Consider the following 17,469-nt stretch of genomic DNA (forward strand, 5'->3'; position numbering starts at 1 on the left):
ACCTTGGGTAACAGGCAAATTTGGCCGAAGAATTGATGCTTTTGAACTGTAGTGTTGGAGAAGACTCTTGAGAGTCCCTTGGACTGCAAGGAGATCCAACCAGCCCATCCTAAAGGAGCTCAGTCCTGGGTGTTCATTGGAAGGACTGATGCTGAAGCTGAAACTCCAAAACTTTGGCCACCTCATGCAAAGAGTTGATTCATTGGAAGACTCTGATGCTGGGAGGGATTGGGGGCAGGAGGAGAAGGGGACGACAGAGGATGAGATGGCTGGATGGCATCACCGACTCAATGGACATGAGTTTGGGTAAACTCCGGGAGTTGGTGATGGACAGGGAGGCCTGGCGTGCTGCGATTCATGGGGTCACAAAGAATTGGATACTAGTGAGCAACTGAACTGACTGATAATAAAGTAGTAAGAACTTAAAATGCCTTTCTTCCTTCTGTATCTATAGTATTTATAGTTTATGAAAATGGAAATCACTTCATGGAAACACTGTTGCTTCAGTTTTCTTTCAGGTAGCATTTTCAGAGTGACAGAAGTGACTTCATTTTTGAGAAGTAAATTACTTCTCTCCCCTTAGTTTCACTTTCAGTGTTTATGTTCTAAACTTGTCATTGGAATTACGTGTCCATTGAAGATAACTGGTAAATATTCTGCTTTCAATTTTAGCTGCCTTTATTTGTGACTTAATTGAAGTCTATTCTGACTAGTAGGAATAAAGATTCTGACTATGAGAATAATACATGTGATTATCTTATGGAAAGAAGTAAGCAGCTGCCAATGAAATCACTTAAATAATATATTAGGGTTTGTAAGGAGAAACCTAGGGTCTCGTACACAAGACAGCTTTGATGTTTAACTTAGATTTTCTTGACCTTTTTACTAGTATAATACTTATGATTCCCTTTTAGGTGTAGACTATTTTGACCTTTTAGATAATATGCCATAATTCTGTGAAGAAAATGAAAGTGTTCTGGCCTTGTGTGCACTCTGCTTTTTCTTTGCCCTCGCCTGCTTGGTTTTCTTCTTGCATCTGTTCTGCTCTGTGGTCTAGTTTAATTCTCTGCACTCAGTCTTTTCCTCTGTAAAACTAACTAACTAGACTAAATTAGTTCCAGAATCCTTTTTGGCCTTTTTATTTTATTAACCGGATTAGGGTAGAGATAGTCATATGTATCCTTTTTTTTTCCCCCACCTTCCTCGAGCATGGGCAGCAGCCCTTTTTTGTTACTAAGGGCTTTCTTTTAGGCAAAATAGGGAGATATGTGGGGGGAGAGGATTAGTTGAAAATCAAACTTTAGCAATAAAGTGTTACCAGAGAAGTCTGAAATATACTTGATACTGGAGACAGCCTTGCAGAAGACCTCCTTTCCTTTGATTGTATTGCTTATTATTGGAATTTGATGCACATTTTAAACTTTTTTCTTTATACCTTTTGTCTTTCAGAATAATCCTGTTAGGAAAAAGTATGAATTAGTAGATTATTCAGGTGCTTCCAGAATCAAGAGACATTCCAGGCAATGTCTAATAGAACTTTCTGTAATGTTGAAAACATTCTGCGTCTACACTGTCCAGTATGCGTGTGTGCTCCTCTGTCCATGGAATTTTCCACAGAAGAGTACTGGAGTGCATTGCCATTTCCTCCCCTAGGGGCTCTTCTCAACCCAGGGATCGAACTTGCATCTCTTGCATCTTCTGCATCGGCAGCTGGATTCTTTACCACTGCTCCACCTGGGAAGCCCACATTGTCAGGTATGGCAGCCACTAACCGAATAGCTACATGTGGCGAGTGGCTGCCAGATTGGTCAGCGTAGCACCATATTGCAGAGAAGGCAATGGCACCCCACTCCAGTACTCTTACCTGGAAAATCCCATGGGTGGAGGAGCCTGGTAGGCTGCAGTCCATGGGGTCGCTAAGAGTCGGACATGACTGAGTGACTTCACTTTCACCTTTCACTTTCATGCATTGGAGAAGGAAATGGCAACCCACTCCTGTGTTCTTGCCTGGAGAATCCCAGGGACGGGGGAGCCTGGTGGGCTGTCGTCTGTGGGGTCACATAGAGTCGGACACAACTGAAGCGACTTAGCAGCAGCAGCAGCACCATATTGTCCATTCAACCAGCAGATTTTTTTGAGTACTCAGAAGATATGCCTAGCATTGTGTTAGGTGCCAGAGGTATGAGGGTCCTGCAATATGGTGAGAGAGAGATGATTAAAGACATAAGTATAATACGTCTCATAGTTGCTACATTTATAAAAAAAGGAAAAACAGCACAGGGAGTGTAGATAGTGGTTCTTAGCTAGTACAGGCTGAGGGTGACACTCTTATGTCAAAAGTTGTATTGGGTCTTCCCTGGCGGCTCAGTGGTAAAGCATCCACTTGCCAGTGCATGGGACATGGATTCGATCCCTGATCTGGAAAGATCCCACATGCTGCAGAACAACTGAGCCTGTGCGCCACAACTGTTGAGCCTGTACTCTAGAGCCTGGGAGCTGCAACTCCTGCAGCCCGCACGCCCTAGAGCTCATGCTTCACAGCAAGGGACGCCCCTGCAGTGAGAAGGCTGTGCACCAGGAGTAGAGGAGCCCCTGCTCACTGCAACGGGAGAAAAGCCCAGCACAGCACCCTCTCCCCCCAGAAATTGTATCAGTTATCCCCTTGTGTTGAGCTCAAGTCAGTCCTTGTGTTTCAAGATCATCAAGGGATGTGGAACCACTTGGTTATTATTATTTTTGAGTGTACAGGGTCAGCTCTAGTATTTTTGTGCTTTAACTCTGGAACCTGTATAGAATTGATAGGTCTTCATTGTTTATGATGAGATGAACTGTTCCTGTTGTGAAAATCTGTAAACAGAACTGTAAATCTTTAAGGCTGTTTGCCTAAAGTGGTTACTTTTAAGTGGGTGCGGTTTATGTAGTTTTTCTAAGGCCAAGTCTTGCTCTCAAATAACGTTTTGTTTGTTGTTGTAATATTGCTGGCAAGTCGGCTGTCTTGGTTCTATAATTCCTGGATATACATATTATGGAGATCTTTGGGTCAAATTTCCTGGGCTTTGGGACTTCTACATATGAATATTCAGTGGAAGAGTAATAGTTCTTTATCTTCTTTAGGAGTGATCTTTATCTGAGTTCTAGAGATAAAGGAATGCCTGTCAAGTCCTTGGGCCCCAGGATGTCGTTATAATCTCTGGGTCCACTTACAGTCTCTCTGGTTTGATTTATTTAGAACCTTCTCTGCCATGACTTGGGGGAGGAGGGCCTTTAGAATTCTCTTTGCTCTTACTCTAGTACTTCGGGTGACTCTGGAGGAACTCAGAAAAGTGTGAGACAAGTGCCTAAAGAATGAATTTTCACGGCCCCTCTAGATACTGAAGAGCAAGAGCTTTGACTTTTAGCCCCAGGGGACAGATTCTATAAAGAATGCACTTTCAGGTAATTTAAATGAATTGTACTCATCAGTAAATGCCTTGTTTTTAGGACGTTTTGAAGTTTGTTTCTCTGTAATTCTTGTAAAAAGAGCTTGGGTTTGGTTTTGATTTCTCATGTAACTCAGTTTGAGGAGGAGGAACATTTTTATTGCTTATTAATCTAGAAAAATAGAGTTTGTGGTTTCAGTTTGTTGGGTTAATGAGTGTCATTGTCAGACCATAAACACATGACCTAAGTACTTAAGAATTCTGACAACATAGATCCTTTGTTTCTTCATGTTGATTTTTTAAAAGATTGAATTTAGGAATGATTTCGGAGAAGGCAGTGGCACCCCACTCCAGTACTCTTGCCTGGAAAATCCCATGGACGGAAGAGCCTGGTAGGCTGCAGTCCATGGGGTCGCACAGAGTCGGACACGACAGAGCGACGTCACTTTCACTTTTCACTTTGATGCATTGGAGAAGGAAATGGCAACCCACACCAGTGTTCTTGCCTAGAGAATCCCAGGGACGGGGGAGCCTGGTGGGCTGCAGTCCATGGGGTCGCACAGAGTTGGACATGACTGAAGTGACTTAGCAGCAACAGCACAGATTATTTTAGCTAGTATTTTTGAAATTTCGATCTAAGATTCAGACTCAGGTAATAGTTAGTTATTGATAGTTTTAAAATACATTCATGTTTTACTTTTTATGTGGGTTATTTGTTCGGTGGAAATACATAAACCAGGTATGCAATTTTAGGTTTTCTAGTAGACATGTTCAAAAGTGAAAAATAGGTAAAATTAATTTTAGTAATATACTTAATTCATTATATCCCAAATTCTATCATTTCAAGATGTGATCATTATAAAATTTTTAGTGAGATACTGCATTTTACGTTCTTTCTTTGTACTAAGTCTTTGTGCTAAAACTCCAGTGTATGTTTTACTCTTACAGCACATCTCACCTTGGGGTAGCCTCGTGTGGCTTAGAAGTTACCTAGTGAAAAATGGATTTCTATTATATATAGAAAGAGTAAACTGCTTTCGTGTGAGCTTTCAGAGGAGACCTGGACTAGCAGAGCTGGAGGCAAAGGAAAGGATAAAAAGGAGGAGCTATGTGGCAGGAAGTACATGTCAATAGGGTTAATATGTTACACCTTTTTCCAGCTGGGTCAGTTGCTTTACAACAGCTATAGATAAATTTACTATTTACTTTCTTTGCTAAACTAGCTGCTTTATGCAGGAGTTAGGTTTGCTAAACTAGCTGCTTTATGCAGGAGTTAGGTTTTCCCTTTCTATTTTTCTGGGGTCTCCCTATGCTAAGCATAGCAAAGTGCATACTCAGTCCCTCAGTCTTGTCTGACTCTTTATGACCCCCTGGACTCTAGCCCTCCAGGCTCTTCTGTCTGTGGGATTTTTCCAGGCAAGAATACTAGAGTGGGATGCCATTCCCTTCTCCAGGAAATCTTTGACCCAGGGATCAAACCCACATCTCCTATATTGGCAGGTAGATTCTTTGCCACTGAGCCACCTGGGAAGTCCAGGCACTAAGTAGATACTAATAAATAATATTCACTAGAAGTCTATACTCAGAATAGGGAGTTTTAAACCCTGCCTGTGAAGATTTTTGGCATTATTTATTGCATTTCTGGGAGTTAGATTTGTTTTGTTTCTCATGTTAGTTATACATGTATCCATTCTCAAAGTTATTCCACAGATTAGGAGTGGAAAAAATATATACACTGTCAGGAATAAGTACACATGTGAAGACCTACAGCTTGTAAATACTGACATACAGTGTTATATTTTTTTGCATTTTGGTCCTTTAGCAGTTGCCCACTAATAGTAACATTTGATTAACATGTAGACTGTTCATTTTTGGTTCTACTTCTTTTTCATAATACTGTTGTGGATAAGTCGGTGGGATTGACTTCACTGTATAAATGATGAAAATGGTTTTTTTTTGAGGGTCACAAAAGGCATTTACTTGTCATGGTTGGAGTTAGTGTGTATGTTTGTGTGTGTGTTTGGATGCATTGGAGAGGGAAATGGCAACCCACTCCAGTGTTCTTGCCTGGAGAATCCTAGGGATGGGGGAGCCTGATGGCCTGCCGTCTATGGGGTTGCACAGAGTCCGACACGGCTGAAGCGACTTAGCAGCAGCAGCAGTTCTCTAGAAACTATAGTAACAGTATGATAATGATTATTTACGTTTGTGTGATCAGTGAGATGCAGAGTGAGGTATCCAGGTTGAAAACTGAGAAGATGCATTTTGAAATGCTACAGCTACTATACGGAAATATGTTGTAGTATAGCAAACCCATGCATCCATCAACCAGTATCACAATCAAAACATTGTCATAGTAATTGAAGACTTCGGCATGTACCTCCTTGACCACTTGATTCTTTCATTATGGGTGACTTATCCTGAATTTCCCTGGAGGAGGGAATGGAAACCCACTCTGGTATCCTTACCTGGAGAATCCCATGGACAGAGGAGCCTGGCGGGCTACAGTCCATAGGGTTGCAAAGAGTTAGACACGACTGAAGTGACTTAGCACATCCTGAATTTGAGGTTTGTTAGTGCAGTGTATTTCTTTATATTTTTACTACATACTTACGTTGAGTTTTCTAAACCTTTTCAGTTGTAATTCAGTTGTGGAAGAAATCAGAATTATTAAATCTAAATTCATTTGTGTGTAGTTTTTCAGCCTGTGAGGAATTTCTGAACTTGTTTCCAACTTTGTATTTCTGAATAGAGTTATTGAGTCATTTTGACTGAAAAGTTGCAAGGTTTTGTTTGAACAAGCTAATCTAATTATTACTAGCCAATATTCTGACTCTTAAGATTTTCGGTGACCTCTTTGGCAGTCCAGTGGTTAGGAGTCTGTGCGCCCACTGCAGGGGGCGCGGGTTCCATCTCTGGTTGAAGAACTAAGATCTTGTGTGCCACGGGGCATGGTCAAAAAGCCAACAACAAGAAAACTAACAGGTTTTTGTCTCCTAAGGGAAGGGACATGACCATTTCAAATTATTCTGCACAGTGAAGTAATAATATGAGAAAGTTCAAGTTGCTCAGTCATGTCCACTTCTTTGCAACCCCATTGACTGTACAGTCCATGGCATTCTCCAGGCCAGAATACTGGAGTGCGTAGCCTTTCTCTTCTCCAGGGGATCTTCCTGACCCAGGAATCGAACTGGGGTCTCTTTCATTGCAGGTGGATTCTTTACCAACTGAGCTATTGGGTTATTATTAAATATGGTCTATTCACTGTTCATAGGCCATAAACATCAAAGAAGCAAGTGACATTAAAATATACAGTGGAAATCTAGGGCTACAGTGTAAGGACTAGAGATAATGCGTGTAATGACAGTGATGTTTAAGGATCTAAATTCTGGTATCTATATTTGCTTATCCATAATTACAATTGGCAGTAGCAAGCCGTACTTAACGTTTTTGGTTAATGGGGAGGACTAGAGTATATAAAGTGCCTTAAACCATCCTGGCTGCTCTATTGTCAGTGTATCAGATGGTTTTCAAACCTTAGTGTCTGTAGCCCTTGGGTTTAAATAGCTGCTTGGAAGCCTAGTCTGTTATTAACCTCTTTTTTGGTTGTTGGAGAAGGTGCTGATGAGTGGACTGTGTAACCTTTAAGTTGTTCCTTTTTGATTTTTATTACTCTGAACTGTAGGTCTGTGGTAGGGTATCTGCTGAAATTATCTGTTTGTGTACGTTGTCCACTTTTTTCACTGAGGCCTTGAACATATTATTCATAATAAAGAAAAAAATTCCCTCTCTGATAGTTATAACATCTGAATTATCCTCGAGTCTACTTCTATCAGTTGCTTTTTCTCTTGACCATAGGCTGTTTTCTTTTTTTGTGTGTCTCATAAGTTTTGTCTAGGTGTTGGGCATGGTGTATGTAGAAAAACATTAGACACTCAGGTAAATAGTACTGCTTGGAAGTGAGCACACCCCACCTCTGTTGGGCTGTCAGTGTGTGGGGGTAACTCAACTAGTCATGAGTTGAGCTTTTTTTTTTTTTTTTTTCAATTTATTTTGCTTTATTTACTTGGCTTAGTTGATTCACAGCATGTGGAATCTTAGTTCCTTGACCAGAGATTGAAACTGTGTCTCCTGTACTGGAAGGCAGATTCTTGTCATTGTTCCCTCTCCTCCTTGTGGCAGCCATCGTTTGCCTTGTATTTGTACTGTTCTTGAGTGGGGTTTCCTGCTCCTCACCCAGCATTAACAAATTCCTGTGTGGTATATTAATGTGGAATCCTAGGCACAAGATGGTTACACACCTGTTACTTCATCTCAGCAGCAACAGGTGTTTGCCTTGTCCTATGACAGAGGGCCTGTTGCCCTACTCCAGTGGCCTGACACCTTTGCTTCACAGGAGGAAAGGATATTGGGAATCAGGTGTGACTTTGTGTCTGTTCCCAGCAGTGACTGGCCTCACCTTCTAAATTCCTGTGCCATTGAGCGGGACTCTCTGGTCTTTTGCCATGAGAGCACTCTTTCTCATGAGCACCCTGTGGAGGCCAGTGGAGAGGAGCTGGCAAGTGAGCTCAGGTTCCTGTTATGGATAGGGCACCCAGCTGGGAAGCTGGCGTGCTAGCCTATAACCTTTCGGGAATTTATTATACATTTAGCATCTTTTCTTTTTATTCATTGTGTTATGGTTACCCTTTTCTCTCCTCATCAGCCATGTATGTTCTTTACTGAAGTTTCTTGTTTGATTGCCTTGCAACTTTCACAACCTCTGATGGGCTCAAGAAACCTGGGGTGTTTCAGGTTATGTGGCCTTTTCTTCTTTTAGAGTCAGTGCCATGTTTTTTTCTTTTTTTTTTTTTTAGTTTTCTGTATCTTAAGCTGAAACAGAAATTTAAAAGTAATTGTTAGCGTTCAGTTCAGTTTAGTTCAGTCGCTCAGTCGTGTCCGACTCTGTGACCCCATGAATTGCAGCACACCAGGCCTCCCTGTCCATCACCAATTCCTGGAGTTCACTCAGACTCACGTCCATCGAGTCAGTGATGCCATCCAGCTATCTCATCCTCTGTCGTCCCCTTCTCCTCCTGCCCCCAATCCCTCCCAGCATCAGAGTCTTTTCCAATGAGTCAGATCTTTGTGTGAGGTGGTCCAAGTAGTGGAGTTTCAGCTTTAGCATCATTCCTTCCAAAGAACACCCAGGACCAATCTCCTTTAGAATGGACTGGTTGGATCTCCTTGCAGTCCAAGGGGACTCTCAAAAGTTTTCTAATCTGTACTAAACTTTATTCAAAGGATTCACAGTGGTTGACAAAAATACTTGAAATAATAATAGATGGTAAAATTAGGTAAGGATGGCCTCTAAGCAATAGCTTGTTAGATATGTCTCCTCAAGCAAGGGAAACAAGCAAAAATGAACAAATGGCATTACATCAGACTAAAATTCTGCACAGCAAAGGAAGTTATCAATAAAAAGACAGCCTACCAAATGGAAGAAGGTATTTGCAAATGTTATATCTGATAAGAGGTTAATATCTAAAGTATGTGAAGAACTCATCCAACTCAATAACAACAAAACACAATTAAAAAATGAGTGGAGGAGCTGAATAAATATTTTTCCAAAGAAGACATATAAATGGCCAAAAGGCACAGGAAAAGATGTTCAATGTTGCTAATTATTAGGGAACTGCAAATCAGAACCACCCCTGCCATAATGGTTATTATAAGAAAAAAAAAAAAGCAATGGTAAGTGTTGGTGAGGATGTAGAGAAAAGGAAACTCTCATATACTGTTGGTGGAACTGTGAACTGGTGCCGCCACTATGGAAGAGAGAATGGAGATTGCTCAAAAAGGTTACGCATAGAAATACCATATGACCCAGCTGTTCCGCTTCTGGGTATTTATCCAAAGAATCCAAAAACCATGTGAAAAGATGACACGCACCCCTGTGTTCACTGCAACACTTGTTTACAATAGTGGAAGTACGGAGGCAACCTGCGTGCCACCAATGGATGGATGAACAGACGGAGGACGTGACATATAGACTTATCCACACATGCACACACACAGTGTCCACACACACACACACACACCTCGTAATACCACTCAGCCACAAAAGATGAGATCTTAACATTTGTGACAACATTGATGACCCTTGAGGGCATTATGCTATGTGAAGTAAGTCAGAAAAGATGAATGCTGCGTGATTTCATTCATTAGTGGAATATGAAAATGAATTAAAAAAGAACAACCAAACAAACCCAAATATGGGTACAGAGAGCACAGTAGTGGCTACCAGAGGGTAAGGGCAGAATGGGCCAAGGGGATCAGCTGTGTGGTGGTGATAGGTGGGAACTACGTGTGGTGGTGAGCCTGCTATAGAGCATACAGGAGAGGAAGTACAGTATAGTGCAGATGAAACGTATGTGATGTTGTAAAGCAGTGTCACTTCACTAAAAAATAAAACCAGGTAAAGAAACCAAAACGGAGGGGAAATACTGATAGGGATTTAAAAAATAAAACCAGGTAAAGAAACCAAAACGGGAAGTACGGATAGGGATTAGAAGAGTACCAACAGACAGGTAGAGCATGGGTTTTGTATACAAATGATGCCATCGTTGTTGGTTGTGAGTTACAGATTTGAATCTGAGCTTCATCGTGAGCAAAGCTAAGTTACATGATTGACAGTGTTCAAATTTAAATTCTTTTCATTGATGCCTTTTAAATATGGGAAGACTTTTTTAACCTTTACTGGCAGAGCTGGTGAAGTAAATTATGTAATGTGTAAACATTATATGTATTTATTGAGTATAGTTTGATTTACAATATCCTGTTAGTTTCAGGTATATTAGTTTATATATGTGTTAGTTTCAGCACAGTTATATATATATACATGTATATGTTTTCAGATTCTTTTCCCATGTAGATTATTACAAAATATCATAATTCCTTGTGCTATATAGTAGGTCCTTATTGGCTCTCTATTATATATGTATATAGTACTGTGTGTATACACTGTATAGAACAAGGAACTATTTTACGGCTTCCCTGGTGGCTCAGATGGTAAAGAAACTGCCTACAGTGCAGGAGACCTGGGTTCAATCCCTGTGTCGGAAAGATCCCTTGGAGTTGTTCAGTTTTTGAGTCGTGTCTGACTCTTTGCAACCCCATGGATTGCAGCACACCAGGCTTCCTTGTCCTTCACCATCTCCTGGAGCTTGCTCAAACTCATGTCCATTGAGTCGCTGATGCCATCCAACCATCTCGTCTTCTGTCTTCCCCTTCTCCTCCTGCCCTCAGTCTTTCCCAGCATCAGGGTCTTTTCCAGTGCGTCGGCTCTTTGCATCAGGTGGCTAGAGTGTTGGAGCTTCAGCTTCAGCATAAGTCCCTGCGATGAATATTCAGGATTGATTTTCTTTAGGATTGACTGGTTTGATCTGCTTGCAGTCCAAGGGACTCTCAAGAGTCTTCTCCAACACCACACAGTTCAGGAGCATCAGTTCTTTGGCAGTCAGCCTTCTTTATGGTCCAACTCTCACATCCATACATGACTACTGGAAAAACCATACCCTTGACGAGACGGACCTTTGTTGGCAAAGTAATGTCTCTACTTTTTAGTATGCTGTCTACGTTGGTCATAGCTTTTCTTCCAAGGAGGAAGCATCTTTTAATTTCATGGCTGCAGTAACTATCTGCAGTAAGTTTGGAGCCCAAGAAAATAAAGTCTCTCACTGTTTCCAGTGTTTCCCCATCTATTTGCCATGAAGTGGTGGGACCAGATGCCATTTGTTTTTTGAATGTTGAGTTTTAAGCCAGCTTTTTCACTCTCCTTTTTCACCTTTATCAAGAGGCTTTTTAGTTCCTCTTCGCTTTCTGCCATAAGGGTGGTGTCATCTGCATATCTGAGGTTATTGATATTTCTCCTGGCAATCTTGATTCCAGCTGAGCTTCATCCAGCTGAGAATTTCACGTGATGTACTCTGCATATAAGTTAAATAAGCAGGGTGATAACATGCAGCCTTGACATGACTCCTTTCCCAATTTTGAACCAGTCCATTGCTCCATGTCTGGTTCTAACTGTTGCTTCTTGACCTGCATACAGGTTTCTCAGGAGGAAGGTAAAGTGCTCTGGTATTCCCATCTCTCTAAGAATTTTCCACAGTTTGTTTTGATCCATACAGTCAAAGGCTTCCCCTGGAGTGGGAAGTGGCTCCCCAGCCCAGCGTTCTTGCCTGGAGAGTTCCATGGACAGAGCTGCGTGGCAGATGTACGTCCATGGGATCGCAGAGAGTCTAACTTGACGGAGCCAGTAACACTTCCATGTATCTGTTAAGCCCAGTCTCCTGATTATTCCCCTCCCTTTCCCCATTGGCAGCTGTAAGTTTGTTTTCTATGTCTGTGAGTCTCTCTTCTGTTTTACAGATAATTTCATTTGTATCTTTTTTTTGAGATTCCACATTTAAAGGATATCATATGATATTTCTCTCTCCCTGACTTACTTCAGTTAGTATGATAATCTCTTGGCCCATCCATGTTGCTACAGATGGCATTATTTCATTCTTTTTTTGATTCTAAATAATATTCCATTGTGTGTGTGTATATTTATGTGGATCAATCTTCTCTATCCATTCATCTGTCATTGGACATCTAGGTTGCTTCTGTGTCTTGGCTTTTGTAAATAGTGCTGCAGTAAACATCCGGGTGCATGTTATCTTTTCAAATTATAGTTTTCTTTGGCTGTATGCCCAGGAGTGCAGTTACAGGATCATATGGTAACTCCATTTTTTATCTTTTAAGGAACCTTCATACTGTTCTCTATAGTGACTGTACCAGTTTACATTCCCACCAACACCCTCTCCGGCATTTATTATTTGTCGACTCTTTGATCTCCATTCTCACTGGTATAAGGTGATACCTCATTGTAATTTTGATTTGCATTTCCCTCATAATTAGTGATACTGAGCATCTTGTGCCTATTGGCTGTCTGTGTGTCTTCTTTGGAGAAATGTTTGTTTAGATCTTCTGCCTTTGTTTTTGATTGAAGATGTTGTATTTTTAATACAGACACTTGATTTTTTTTCTTTTAATCTGTACTGTTTCTTTGTTTAGTTTGTTGTTTGTAGTTTTCTCACACTCTCTCCTGAAGGAGTTGGGTAATTTTATGAATATTAGTGCTTGATAGTTGAGTGTAATCTGCTTAGCCTATGGCAAGTGGTTTATGAGATAGTTACTGTTTGAATCTGAGTCCCCAGAAGATGCTGTTAACATATTGTTCCTAGGAATCCCAGGTGTCCTTATGCATAGATGGAGTTAAGGAATTAATTCATTTGTTTAGTGAACATACATTTATGGCATACCAGCTATGCATGCATTGTTTTAAGAACTGAGGAACAGTGTTTTAAGAACTGTTTTAAGAACAGTGAATAAAAACAAGCCCCTTTCTCATAAAACCTATATTGTAGTAGGAATAGAAAGACAGTACAAAATAAGTGAAGTCATATGGTAGTAAGTGCTGTGTGAAAAATATGAAGTTGGAGAGAGTTGTTACTTTACATAGGGTTGGCTGAGAAAGTCTTTTTTAAGGGGAAATTTGAACAGAGAGACGAAAAGAAGTTGAGCTTTTGGTTGTGGGAATATCTGCCTATTTTCCAATAGAATGTTTTGCAGAGGAAACTCTGAGCTTGTCCATGAACATATTTGAAGTAAGTAAAGGAGGCCAGTGTATTTGGAGATGAATTGGGGGGGAAGTTTGTGTATATCCTTGTAGGAAATGGTAAGAATTTTATTTTGATATGGGAAGCCTTTGGAGGGTTTAGAGCTGAGACATGGTATTTGTATGACTTTTCTAATTATATCTGGTTTTAGATATCCACCTAAAATCTGTAATGTTGTACTATGGTGCATTACCATATCCCGTCAGTCTATACAGATCAGGAAGACTCTTGTTTTCTTCCATAACATTTGTTCTATTTCCTGGAACATTTTTCTTCGAGCTTAAGGAACCTATTCTTGTGATAAAATAAGCGTAGTTCCAGAAGTCTCTAAACTGTATTTGATCATTTGTCTATTCAGGTGCCTTATTTGTGAGTGAGATCCAGTCTTGCTATTTTAAGTGACGCTAAAGATACTTGATGCCTGTCAAGGATGGGGAGTGCCACTAAGTGGGACAAAGTAGATTAGAATACAGAGGTGAGAGTTCCAAGGGCAAACTTAACGACTGCTTCATCAGTTGAGATAGAGCCAACTCTTAATGGTATCTGATGCTTTTGTTTCCCTTATCTTGACAAGTGTTTGTTTAAATCTCTTCAGCTTAAGACTTAATACATAAATACAGTGTAGTATTATGGTTAAGAGTGTGAACTCTGAAGTCAGAATACTTACCAAGCTTGAAAAAGTTTTTTTTTTTCCTTTTCTATTCTTCAGTTGTCTCATCCTGAATAGAGCAAATTAATAGAACTTTTCTCTTAGATTTGTTGTGAGTGAATTAATGTGCATACAACAGGGCCAGGCTTAGTAGGTGCCTCATAAAGTTAGCTATTCTTATTATACGGAATATGTAACCATAAGACTTTCTTTATAAGGGCCATTTGTCACTGACAAAGTGAGGTCACTATTTCAACAGTAACTCTTTTTAGACCTTCCCTATTTGTTTTTGTTTCACAGTAGTTTTGTCTGGTGGCTCAGATGGTAGAGAAAGCCTGCAGTGCACTTGACCTGGGTTCAGTCCCTGGGTTGGGAAGATCCCCTGGGGGAGGGCATGGCAACCCACTCCAGTATTCTCACCTCGGGAATCCCCATGGACAGAGGAGCCTTGTGGGCTACAGTCCATGGGGTCGCAGAGTTGGACACAACTGAGCCACTCAGCACAGCACACACAACTTTGTCAACAGTTGGATGATCTTTATGGGATATGCTAACTCCGAGAAGGTCATCATCCAGATGTGCCTGATTGATTTTTCTATTTTGAAATAAACTGGTGACTATTAAAATCTTAAGTGTTATTGTCTCCCTGAGATTGATCTGATATTGGGTGTATAGAGATAATTCATGCTTGAGTAACTAATTCAGTTGTACTTGTAGGCTAATGGACATCTTAATTACAATTCTTGCTCTTGTTGTATCATCTTAATCTGACTTTCGAGAATTGCTCATGTATGTTAACATGTGATATACTATTATATATTAATATTAGAGCTTTAATACCAGTTTTAAAAAAAAAACTTTTTATTTCTGTAATTATCAAAAGTATTTTGCTTCCCAGGCTCAGTTCTCTAGGCATGAAGAATGTCATATTTTCTAATTTGTTTTTGATGTTAAAAATGATGTATTAAATCATTTATGGCTGCGCTGGGTCTTGGTTGCTTTGCACAAGTTTTCTCTGCTTGTGGTGAGTGGGGGCAGCTCTCTTAATTGTGGTGACTGGGCTCCGCATTGCAGTGGGTTCTCTTGTGGAGCTCGGGCTGCAGAGTGCATGGGCTGCAGGAATTGTGGCTCACAGGCTTAGCTGCTTCACAGCGTGTGAATCTCCCCAGATGAGGGATTGAGCCTGTGTTCCCTGCATTGGCAGGTGGGCTCTTAACCACTGAGCCATCAGGGAAGTTTCATGTTTTCTAGTTTTATACTGAAGTGATCATATTATTATACTCTCCAATTGTGTTTCCTTTTTTAGAAGGCTGTTTTTCCCAGGTCATAAGTTCCATATACATAAGCCAGATTTGAGCTTTCACATAATATCATTGTAATGGGTACACAGTTACTGAGAAATAAGTGGCTCTACGTGGATAAAGAATTAAATGTCCTGCCTCTTGCTTGTGTGTGTAGTAGTACATATTGCCTTGGTATGTTTTTTGGTAATGTGTGTTGCTTTAAACGTGGTCTTGAAGAACTTGTTTCTTAACCTGAATAAATTGAAACAATTAACTGATGAGGAGGTAATTTTAGATCTGCTTGGTGTCCAGGAAGGACAGAACCAGAAAACACCATAGTAACAAATTCACAAGGAATATGTGTTTCTTTTCCCCGTTTTCCGGTTAGGAGTTGATAAAAGGAGTGCCTCAGCATATGTTTTCAGGAATGTCTTTAGTGTGACTCGTTTAAAATGGGTTAGTATTACTCTAAACCAAAGAGTTAAACTATTGAACTTTTTATAACTATGCCTTGTCGTCAGACCAAAATGAGTGCCATTTTATGCTTACTTGAAAAAAGACTATACAGAATGGAGTTTGCTGAAAAAACTAAAAATTCTTCTGCCATATGATCCCAGAAATCCCACTCCTGAGTATATATTTGAAGAAAATATAAACACTGACTCCGAAAGGTACGTGCATCCCAGTCTTCATAGCAGCACCATTCACAATAGCCCAGACTTGGAAATAGATGAATGGATAAAGAAGATGTAGTGCGCGCGCGCGTGTGTGTGTGCACACAGTGGACTACTACTCAGACATTAAAAGGAATGGAATTTTGCCATTTACAGCAACGTGGAAGGACTTGGGGGCATTATGCTAAGTGAGATAAATCAGAGAAAGAGAAACAGTGTGATATCACATGTGTAATCTAAAACGGGAAACAGACGAGTGAATATAACAGACAGACTCAAATAGAGAGGACAGTTGTCAGTGGAGGACAGGGAGGAGGAGAGGGACCAGATAGGGATAAGGGATTAAGAGGAGCAGACTACTGTGTGTGAAGTGAATAAGCTACAAGGATATAGTGTATAGCACAGGAAAGATAGCCAACATTTTATAATAACAATGGGGTATATAACATTTAGGAATTATTAATCACTGAAATTTATTTAATACTGAATAATTATAATCAGTTCTACCTCAGTAGAAAGCTAAATAGAAATATACTGTCAAAAAAAAAAAAAGGACTTAACAGAAGCACAAGAACACCAACATACTGAGATTTCAACAAATTTTGGGTATGACAGTTTGAGAAGATGTCAGAATGCTGAAGGATTTGTTTCTACTCCAGGCAGTCAAGCCTTCCTCTCGGTACATGCCTTCTAAAGAAGCGAGGTGAAACCCAGCCTTTAAATTTCACAGTACAGGCATACCGTGTTTTATTGGCATTTCTCTGTGCTGTGTTTCACAGACTGATTTGTCAGATAACAGTTAGGTTTTTTTTTTTTAACAATAAAAAGTGTTTTTTAACTAAAACATGTACAGTTTTTTTTAAGACAATGCTATTGCACACTTAATAGACCACAGTATAGTATGAAAATAACTATGTGCCTTGGGAGACTAAAAACATTTGTATGACCTGCTTTATTTGTGATATTAACTTTATTGTGGTGGTCTGGAACCAAACCCAGGGTCTCCTAGGCATGCTTGCATCAGATTTGCTGACTTTCTGGTGTTCGAAGCCTATATTGCCCATGTAATAAGTGAAAGCACACCTTTACTTACTATAGATCATTGGATGGCAGTTTGAATGTTTGCCAGATGAAATACATTTGTTTAAAGCTGTGTCATACACCTTGCATACTTGGAAGAGATATATAATATTTGAAATATTTAAGGACGAGAGTATGTGTTTTAATCCCCGAGTTGATCCCTTGGCTGTTAAAAAGCTACCATGCATTTATGCCATAGCATTTCTGTGTCATAGAAACGCCTTCACTGCATTGTCCTTTAATGCATGCTTTTTGTCATCGCCGTAATTTTACCGTAGGTAGTGTTTTCTGTGTTTTTCATGGGACCTTTGTGTGGCAGCGTTTTATTTGATTATAATCTGGGAAAGAGGGTTTTCTTTCTTTGCTTTTGCAGTCAGTTTTCTGCTGTTGAAAACATTGTCCAGTGCAGTTTGTCTCCAGCTCCCTTTTGTAAACTTTAGTGTCATTTTTTAAAAAAAACTTCTTATTTTGTATTGGGGTATAGCTGATGATGGATGTTGTGATAGTTTTAATTGAACAGAGCCGTTAAATTTTGAAGCCAGTTTTTTGACCCCAATCCTCTAAACCACTTCAGTTTAGGTACTGAAAGCATCATTTCCTTTTTTGATTGATTGTATTATCCAAGTTCACTGATACCTCATTGTGAACTAGGGACTAAAAAGA

Source organism: Bos indicus x Bos taurus, chromosome 2 (genome assembly GCF_003369695.1).
Source record: "Bos indicus x Bos taurus breed Angus x Brahman F1 hybrid chromosome 2, Bos_hybrid_MaternalHap_v2.0, whole genome shotgun sequence".
NCBI classification, from domain to species: domain Eukaryota; kingdom Metazoa; phylum Chordata; class Mammalia; order Artiodactyla; family Bovidae; genus Bos; species Bos indicus x Bos taurus.